This window comes from Mercurialis annua, linkage group LG8 (assembly GCF_937616625.2).
Source record: "Mercurialis annua linkage group LG8, ddMerAnnu1.2, whole genome shotgun sequence".
Taxonomy (NCBI): domain Eukaryota; kingdom Viridiplantae; phylum Streptophyta; class Magnoliopsida; order Malpighiales; family Euphorbiaceae; genus Mercurialis; species Mercurialis annua.
In genome coordinates, this window is record NC_065577.1 from 24411465 (window position 1) to 24422394 (window position 10930).

Genomic DNA, 10930 nt, shown 5'->3' on the forward strand with positions numbered 1-10930 from the left:
TTTTGTTTCTTTTTCTTGGTTATGATTTTACCTTGTTAATGATTATAAATATCTTGGGTTGTTGTTGTGTAAGATTTCAATGATTTTGGGATCCATCGTTGCTTGACGTTCTTGATTCCGTTTTGATTAATTGGTGACAGTGTGTATTAATGCTATGTATATTTGATTATGAGTTAGCTACTGTAACATAAATCATGAATGGCTTATGAATTGCTTAGACTTCTTAGGTTGTTTGTATGATGTCTAGGAATGGTTTGTTGATGGAATATTAAAGATTGAGTTATTATGTTTGGCTATGGAATTGTTGGTATGAATGAAGGCTTAGGCGGGTGGTGTTTCTGTTTCAAATTTGGGAAGATGGCCAAAAGGCCATTTTGATCAATAAATTGTTTTAACTAAAACAAATAAATCCTTAAGGTTAAACTTTAGTGTTGTTTGGTTATAACTTGGATTTCGTGTTAATTAGAATTTTATAAGCGATAATAAATTCTAAATTAGCGATATAATTGCTCGGGTAATTTTATTTAATTAAGAATATCAATTTGGTATAATTTGGCTAATTTGCAATTTAGCCACTAAATGTTTTTTTTAAAACTTATTTACTTAAGTTTTGATTAGTAACGTTATATTTAGTATTAATTATAAACAAAAGCAATAAATTTGATTTCGGATATCAAATTGACTAAAGTACAATTTAGTCCCTATTTGGCAAAAGTACAGTTTAGCCCCTAATTGGTTAAAGTACAATTTAGTCCCTGAATTTTTATTAACTTAAAATGATTAAGTTTGTGAATCGTAACTTGGGTTACTTAGAATTGAAGTTATTGAGTTCCGCTTTTTAAAATGGATATTTATTTTGTCAATTTATTTTATAAATATGAACTTGGGTTTATATTGATAATTGTTTTGAGTCGGGTTAGACTTGGGTCACCCGACCAGTGAGGTTAGCTTGGTAGTTATTGGTAACTCGGCTAACCCACTATTTGTAAATTATTTATTATTTAAAGTTATTAAATAATATTTATAAATTGGATTTTAAGCGGGAACTCAGTAGACTTATATTAATTTGGCTTTATTTACCTAATGGGTATTATTTGTGTGTGCTTTGGATTGTTTATTCCGACATGTTATTTGTGCTAGTCCTATGTGGTGTCTAGTACTCTCTAGAGTTAGGATCTGTTTTTAATAATTATTTTATTGTCTAGACCCGTCTATTGTTCGTGCTCCAGAGGCGAACCAGGATTAGTTGCTTGCCGGTTATCACGTGGATTAGCAAGCAGTGAGTTTATATTTACTATTTACCGCTTTATTAAGTAAATTGTTATTTTAATATTAAATATATACTGTACGTATATTTCGAACTGTTTTTATATTATGGTATTCTAGTTGGAACATGCTACCTAATGGGCATCATTAGGACTGCGTGCGCACCGGTATTGATCTGGGTAAGGTATATATGGAAATGTGGTAACTCGGTGTGAGCATAGCTCTCGGGACCAGGTAGAGTAACTCGGTGTGGCTCAGCTCTCGGGACTCTGGTATAAGTGTGGTCAGTGGTAACTCGGTGTAGCTCAGCTCTCGGGACCAGACCTATTGGATTATGATTATTATTTAGAATTGTGGATTAGGGTTCCAACTATTATCTGTAATATCGTTATTAAATGTTTTAAACGTTTTAAACGTTTTCCACTTAATAAATGTAAATAGTGGTATGAACTCATCTCAGTATATCTGACCCCGTTGTTTTCCCAATTTTTCCCAGGGTTATGATCTGAGAGAGTCTAGTGATCTCCACAATTACTTTTCCTCGGAGGTTCCATTTATTTTGATAAACTGTCAAACTATTTTATTCTTAGACCGCAGTAGTTAACTAGACGTCCTTATTATTATTTATTTTGTCGAATTGGTTCGACTGGTTATATTGCTTTGGCATGCAGTATTATTTATATTGATTTATGATGAATCTATTTTAGACTCGGAATTGAATAAGCATGTTATATTAACTGTTGAATATTATAACTGCTAGTTTTAGACTGAAGTCTCGGTTGCCCTCGAGCATTGATTTTCTGCAGGTTTATGTGTTTATGAATTAAAGGAAAGGCTAGCTACGGGTTTCGGTACTACATTACCCATACCCTAGCGCCGGTCGCGATTCATGAAAATGGGTCGTGACAGTTTGGATTCGTTTCGTATCGTTTGTAAACGTTTGGCTTAAAGCGCTAAAAAGGGGAAACGTTTGAATTTGTTTCGTAATGTTTGTAAACGTTTGGCATAAATCGCTAAAAAGGTGCAATGTTTGGATTTGTTTCGTACCTTTTTAAACGTTTAGCGAAAATTGCTAAATTGGGGAAAGTTTTGTATTTGTTTTGTAACGTTTGTAAACATTTGGCTTATATTGCTAAAAAGGTGTAATGTTTGGTTTTGTTTCGTAACATTTGTAAACGTTCGACTTACATCGCTAAAAAGGGGAAACGTTTGAATTTGTTTTGTATCGTTTGTAAACGTTTGGCTTAAATTGCTTAAAATGTGAAACGCTTGGATTAGTTTCGTAACGTTTGTAAACGTTTGGCTTAAATTACTAAAAAGGTGAAACGCTTGGATTTGTTTCATAACATTTTTAAATGATATGTTTAAATTGCTAAAAGGGCGAAACGTTTGGATTTATTTCGTAACGTTTGTAAATGTTTGGCTTAAATCGCTAAAAAGGTTCAATGTTTGGATTTGTTTTGTAACGTTTGTAATGATTTGACTTAAATCGCTAAAAAGGTGAAACGTTTGGATTTTTTTGTAACTTTTGTAAACGTTTGGCTTAAATCGCTAAAAAGGTGAAACGTTTGGATTTTTTTGTAACGTTTGTAAACGTTTGGCTTAAATCGCTAAAAAGGTGAAATGTTTGGATTTGTTTAGTAAAGTTTGTAAACGTTTGGCTTAAATTGCTAAAAAGGTGAAACGCTTGGATTTGTTTCGTAAGGTTTGTAAATGTTTGGCTTAAATTGCTAAAAAGGTGAAACACTTGGATTTATTTCGTAACGTTTGGCTTAAATTGCTAAAAAGGTGAAACATTTGGATTGGTTTCGTAACGTTTGTAAAATTTTGGTTTAACTTGTTGAAAAGATAAAACGTTTGGATTTGTTTCGTAATGTTTTTAAACTTTTGGCTTAAATTTCTAAAAAGGTGAAACGCTTGGATTTGTTCGTATCTTTTGTAAACGTTTGGCTTAAATTGCTAAAAAAGTGAAACGTTTGGATTTGTTTCGTAACTTTTGTAAACGTTTCGCTTAAACTGCTAAAAAGGTGAAACGTTTGGTTTTGTTTTGTAACGCTAGTAAACGTTTGGCTTAAATTGCTAAAAAGGTAAAACGTTTTGATTTATTTCGTAATGTTCGTAATCGTTTGGCTTAAATTGCTAAAAAGGAGAAACGTTTGGATTTGTTTCGTAAAGTTTATAAACATTTTGCTTAAATTTCTAAAAAGGGGAAACGTTTGGATTTGTTTTGTAGCGTTTGTAAACGTTTGTCTTAAATTGCTAAAAGGGGTAAAGGTTTTGATTTGTTTTGTAACGCTTGTAAACGTTTGGCTTAATTCACTAAAAAGGGGAAACGTTTGGATTTGTCTCATAACATTTGTAAACGTTTGGCTTAAATCGCTAAAAAGGTGAAACGTTTTTATTTATTGGGTTAATTCCTAAAAAAATCACGAACTTTACACGAAGTTTCATTTTAATCATGATCTTTAAAAGTTGCCATTTAAAGGCACGAACTTTCAGTTTGTTTCAAATCTATGATCAAAGTAAAATTCTATGTATTTTATCCGACTAAAAATTCCTAATCCTAGATAATCCAAATGAAAGATAATAAGATTTAATATCGATTTATAATTTGCATCTTTTATTATTGGTTTCATGAAGAATTTAGTCAACAAAATTATACTTAAATGATAGATTTGAAACAAACTGAAAGTTCGTGCCTTTAAATGATAGTTTTTAAAGGTCATGATTAAAATGAAATTTCATGTAAAGTTCGTGATTTTTTATGGAATTAACAGTTATTTATTTCGTAACGTTTGTAAACGTTTGGCTTAAATTGCTAAAAGGGTGAAACACTTGGATTTGTTTCGTAACGTTTGTTAATGTTTGGCTTAAATTGCTAAAATGGGGAAACGTTTAGAAACGTTACAAAACAAATCCAAACGTTTCACCTTTTTAGCAATTTTAGCCAAAAGTTTACAAAGGTTTTGAAACAAAACCAAACGTTTCCCCATTTCAGCGAATTAAGCCAAACGCTTACAAATGTTACAATACAAATACAAATGTTTTATCATTTTTGCGATTTAAGCGAAATGTTTACAAACGTTACGAAACAAATCCAAGAATTTCACCTTTTTAACAATTTAAGCCAAATGTTTACAAACGTTACGGAACAAAGCCAAACGTTTCACATTTTTTGCGATTCAAGTCAAACGTTTACAAATGTTACGAAAACAATCTAAATGTTTCATAGTTTTAGAGATTTAAACCAAATGTTACGAAACAAATCCAATCCAAACGTTTCCCTATGTTAACGATTTAAGCCAAACGTTTTGTTTCATAACCTTTATAAATGTTTGGCTAAATTCACAAAAAAGGTGAAACATTTAGATTTGTTTCGTAACGTTTGTAAACGTTTGGCTTAAATCGCTAGAAACGTTTGGATTTGTTTCGTAACTTTTAAAACATTTGGCTTAAATCGCTAAAATGGGGAAACGTTTGGATTTGTTTTGTAATGATTGTAAACGTTTTACTTAAATCGCTAAAAATAAGTAGAGTTTGGATTAGTTTCGTAACGTTGTAAACGTTTGGCTTAAATAGCTAAAGTGGGGAAACGTTTGGATTTAATTCGTAACGTTTGTAAACATTTGGCTTAAATAACTAAAAAGGTGAAAAGTTAGGATTTGTTTTGTAACGTTTATAAACGTTTGGCTTAAATAACTAAAAAGGTGAAAAATTTGGCTTTGTTTCGTAACGTTTGTAAACATTTGGCTTAAATCGCTAAAAAGGTGAAACGTTTTGATTTATTTCATAACGTTTGTAAACGTTCGGCTTATATCGCTAAAACGGTGAAATGTTTGGATTTGTTTTCCAACGTTTGTAAACATTTGGCATAAATCGCTAAATAGGCGAAACGTTTGAATTTATTTTGTAACAACGTTTGGCTTAAATTGCTAAAGAGGTGAAACACTTGGATTTGTTTCGTAACGCTTGTAAATGTTTGGCTTTGTTTCGTAACGTTTAAAAAACGTTTGGCTTAAATTGCTAAAAATGCGAAACGTCTGGATTGTTTCGTAACGTTTTAAACGTTTGGTTTTTTTCCGTAACGTTCGTAAACGTTTGGCTTAAATTTCTAAAAATGTGAAATGTTTGGATTTGTTTTATAACGTTAATAAACGTTGAGGTTAAATTGCTAAAAAGTTGAAACGTTTGGTTTTGTTTCGTAATGTTTGTAAACGTTTTCCTTAAACTACTAAAAAGGTGAAACGTTTGGTGTTTCGTAACGTTTATAAACGTTTGGCCTAAATTGCTAAAAAGGGAAAACGTTTGGATTTGTTTCGTAGCGGTTGTAAACTTCAACTGCTAAAAAGGTGAAACGTTTCGATTTGTTTCGTAACGTTTGTAAACGTTTAGCTTAAATCGCTAATAATGTGAAACTCTTGGATTAGTTTCCTAATATTTATAAATGTTTGGCTTAAATAGCTAAAAAGGTGAAATGTTTGGATTTGTCTCATAACATTTGTAAACGTTTGGCTTAAATCGCTAAAAAGGTGAAACGTTTTGATTTATTTTGCAATGTTTGTAAACGTTTTGCTTAAATTGCTAAAAGGGTGAAATGCTCGGATTTGTTTCGTAATGTTTGTAAACGTTTGGCTTAAATCTCTTAAATGGAGAAGTGTTTACAAACTTTACGAAAAAAATCCAAACGTTTCATCTTTATAGCATTTTAAGCCAAATGTTTACAAAGGTTATGAAATAAAACCAAATGTTTCCCCATTTTAGCGATTTAAGCCAAACGTTTACAAGAATTACGAAACAAAGCCAAACGTTTAAAAAAATCCATACGTTTTACCTTTTTGCGATTTAAGCCAAACGTTTACAAATGTTACGAAACAAATCGAAACGTTTCCCCTGTTTAGCAATTTAAGCCAAACGTTTACAAACTTTACAGAACAAAACCAAATGTTTCACATTTTTATCGATTTAAAACATTTTACAAACGTTACAAAACAAATCCAAATGTTTCACATTTATTGCGATTTAAGCCAAATGTTTACAAACGTTACGAAACAAATCTAATCAAATCGTTTCCCCATTTAAGAGTTTTAAGACAAACATATTGTTTCCTAATCTTTGTAAACGCTTGGCTTAAATCACTAAAAAGGTGAAACATTTGGATTTATTTCGTAACGTTTGTAAACGTTTAGCTTAAATCACTAGAAACGTTTGGATTTGATTTGTAACGTATTAAAGATTTGGCTTAAATCGCTAAAATGGGTAAATGTTTGGATTTTTTGTAACGTTTGTAAACGTTTGGCTTAAATCGCTAAAAATGTGAAACGTTTGAATTTGTTTCGTAACGTTTGTAAATGTTTGAATTTAAATCGGTAAAAAGCTGAAATGTTTGTATTTGTTTCCTAGCGTTTGTAAACGTTTGGCTTAAATGGCTAAAAAGGTGAAACGTTTGGTTTTATTTTGTAATGTTTGTAAATGTTTGGCTTAAATCGCTAAATATGTGAAACATTTGGATTTGTTTCGTAATATTTATAAACGTTTGGCATTAATTGCTAAAATGGGGAAATATTTGGATTTGTTTTGTAACGTTAGTAAATGTTTGGTTTAAATTGCTAAAAAGGTGAAACGTTTGGTTTTGTTTTGTAACGTTTGTAAACGTTTCGCTTCAATCGCTAAAAAGGGGAAACATTTGGATTTGTTTCGTAACGTTTGCAAACGTTTGGCTTAAATTGCTAAAAAGGTGAAATGCATGGATTTGTTTTGTAAAGTTTGTAAACGTTTGGCATAAATTGCTAAAAAGGTGAAACATTTGGATTTGTTTCATAACGTTTGCAAACGTTTGGCTTAAATTGCTAAAAAGGTGAAACGCTTTGATTTGTTTTGGAACGTTTGTAAACGTTTGGCTTAAATTGCTAAAAAGGTGAAACGCTTTGATTTGTTTTGGAACGTTTGTAAACATTTGGCTTAAATTGCTATAAAGGTGAAACGCTTGGATTTGTTTCGTAATGTTCGTAAATGTTTGGCTTAAATTGCTAAAAAGGTGAAACGTTTGAATTTGTTTCTTACGTTTGTAAACGTTTCGCTTAAATTGCTAAAAACGTGAAACGTTTGGATTTGTTTCATACGTTGGTAAATGTTTGGCTTAAATCTCTTAAAACTTGAGAAATTTGGATTTGTTTCGTAACCTTTGTAAACGTTTGGCTTAAATCGCTAAAAAGGTGAAACGTTTGGATTTATTTCATACGTTTGTAAACGTTTGGCTTAAATCGCTAAAAAGGTGAAATGTTTGGATTTGTTTCGTAACGTTTGTAAACGTTTGGTGTAAATTGCTAAAAAGGTGAAACACTTGGATTTGTTTCGTAACGTTTATAAACGTTTGGCTTAAATAGCAAAAAAGCTGAAACGCTTGTGTTTGTTTTGTGACGTTCGTAAACGTATGGGTTAAATCGCTAAAAAGGAGAAACGTTTGGATGTGTCGTAATGTTTGCCAACGTTAAGCTTAAATTGCTAAAAAGTTGATTTGTTTTGGCTTAAATTGCTAAAAAGGTGAAAATTTTGGATTTGCTTCGTAACCTTTGTAAATGTTTGGCTTAAATCACTAAAAAGGTGAAACGTTTGAATTTGTTTTATACGTTTGTAAACGTTTGGCTTAAATCGCTAAAAATATGAAATATTTGGATTTGTTTCGTAATGTTTGTAAACGTTTGGCGTAAATTGCTAAAAAGGTGAAACACTTGGATTTGTTTCATAGCGTTTATAAATGTTTTGCTTAAATTGCTAAAAAGGTGAAACGCTTGTATTTGTTTCATAACATTTGGTAACATTTTGCTTAAATTGCTAAAAAGGTGAAACGCTTGGATTTATTTCGTAACGTTTGTAAACGTTTGGTTTAAATCGCTAAAAAGGTGAAACGTTTGGATTTATTTCGTAACGTTTGTAAACACTTCGCTTAAATCGCTAAAAAGGTGAAACGTTTTTGATTTGTTTCGTAACGTTTGTAAACGTTTGCTTAAATTGATAAAAAGGTGAAACGCTTGGTTTTGTTTCGTAATGTTTGTAAACGTTTGGCTTAAATCGCTAAAAATGTGAAACGTTTGGTTTTGTTTCGTAATGTTTTAAACGTTTGGTTTTATTTCGTAACATTTGTAAACGTTTGGCTTAAATCGCTAATAAGATGAAACGTTTCAATTTTTTTCGTAACGTTTGTAAACGTTTGGCTTAAATCGCTAAAAAGGTGAAACGATTTGATTTGTTTCGTATCGTATCGTTTGTAAACGTTTGGCTTAAATTGCTAAAAAGGTGAAACGTTGGATTTGTTTCGTAACTGTTCTAAACGTTTGTCTTAAATTGCTAAAAAGGTGAAACGCTTTGATTTGTTTCGTAACTTTTGTATATGTTTGGCCTAAATTGCTAAAAAGAAGAAACTCTTGGATTTGTTTTGTAACGTTTGTAAGCGTTTGAATTTGTTTCATAGCGTTAATAAACATTTGGCTTAAATCGCTAAAAAGGTGAAACATTTGGATTTGATTCGTACCGCTTGTAAATGTTTGGCTTAAATTGCTAAAAAGGTGAAACGTTTGGAATTGTTTCGCAACGTTTGTATACTTTTGGCTTAAATCTCTAATAAGACGAAACGCTTGGATTTGATTGGTAACATTTGCAAACGTTTTGCTTAAATTTCTAATAAGGTGAAACGCTTGGATTTGTTTCATAACATTTGCAAACGTTTTGCTTAAATTGCAAAAAAGGTGAAACGCTTGGATTTGTTTCGTAACGTTTGTAAAGTTTGGCTTAAATTTCTAATAAACGTGAAACATTTGAATTTGTTTCTTAACCTTTGTAAACGTTTGGCTTAAATCGCTAAAAAGGTGAAACGTTTGGATTTGTTTCGTAACGTTTGTAAACATTTGGCTTACATCAAAAAAGGTAAAATGTTTTTGATATGTTTCGTAACGTTTGTAAACCTTTGGCTTAAATTACTACAAAGGTAAAACACTTGGTTTTATTTTCTAATGTTTGTAAACGTTTGGCTTAAATCGCTAAAAGTGTGAAACGTTTGGATTTGTTTTGTAACGTTTGTAAACGTTTGGTTTTGTTTTGTAGCGTTTGTAAACGTTTGGCTTAAATTGCTCAAAAGGTGGTTTGAATTTGTTTCGTAACGTTTGTAAACATTTGGCTTAAATCGCTAAAAAGGTGAAACATTTGGATTTGTTTCGTAACGTTTGTAAACGTTTGGCTTAAATCGCTCAAAAGTTGAAACATTTGAATTTGTTCGTAGCGTTTGTAAATGTTTGGCTTAAATCTCTAAAAAGGTGAAACGTTTGGATTTCTTTCGTATCGTTTGTAAACGTTTGGCTTAAATTGCTATAAAGGTAAAACACTTGGTTTTATTTTGTAATGTTTGTAAACGTTTGGCTTAAAACGCTAAAAGTGTGAAACGTTTGGATTTGTTTTGTAACGTTTTAAACGTTTGGTTTTGTTTTGTAGCGTTTGTAAACGTTTGGCTTAAATTGCTCAAAAGGTGGTTTGAATTTGTTTCGTAACGTTTGTAAACATTTGGTTTAAATCGCTAAAAAGGTGAAACATTTGGATTTGTTTCGTAACGTTTGTAAACGTTTGGCTTAAATCGCTCAAAAGATGAAACATTTGAATTTGTTCGTAGCGTTTGCAAATGTTTAGCTTAAATCGCTAAAAAGGTGAAACGTTTGGATTTATTTCGTATGGTTTGTAAACGTTTGGCTTAGATTGCTAAAAAGGTGAAACGCTTAGATTTGTTTTGTAACCTTTCTAAACGTTTAGCTTAAATCTCTAAAAAGGTGAAACACTTTGATTTGTTTCGAAATGTTTGTATATGTTTGACTTAAATTGCTAAAAAGGAGAAACGCTTGGATTTTTTTTGTAACGTTTGTAAACGTTTGACTTAATTTGCTAAAAAGGTGATACGTTTGGATTTGTTTCGTAGCGTTTATAAACGTTTGGCTTAAATCGCTTAAAAGGTGAAACATTTTGGATTTGTTTCATACCGTTGGTAAACGTTTAGTTTAAATCACTAAATAGGGAAAACATTTGGATTTGTTCATAACGTTTGTAAACATTTGGCTTAAATCGCTAAAAAGGTGAAACGTTTGGATTTGTTTCGTAACGTTTGTAAACATTAGGCTTACATCGCGAAAAAGGTGATACGTTTTTGATTTGTTTCGTAACGTTTGTAAACGTTTGGCTATAATTGTTAAAAAGGTGAAACTCTTGGTTTTTTTTGTAATGTTTGTAAACATTTGGCTTAAATCGCTAAAAAGTTGAAACGTTTGGATTTTTTTCATAACGTTTGTGATCATTTGGCTTTCATCGCGAAAAAGGTGAAACGTTTTTGATTTGTTTCGTAACGTTTATAAACGTTTGGCTTAAATTTCTAAAAAGGTGAAACACTTGGTTTTATTTTGTAATGTTCGTAAACGTTTGGCTTAAATCGCTAAAAGTGTGAAACGTTTGGATTTGTTTCGTAACGTTTTATACATTTCGTTTTGTTTCGTAGCGTTTGTATACGTTTGTCTTAAATCGCTAAAAAGGTGGTTTGGATTTGTTTCGTAACCTTTGTAAACGTTTGGCTTAAATCGCTCAAAAGATGAAACATTTGAATTGTTCATAGCATTTGTATATGTTTGGCTTAAAT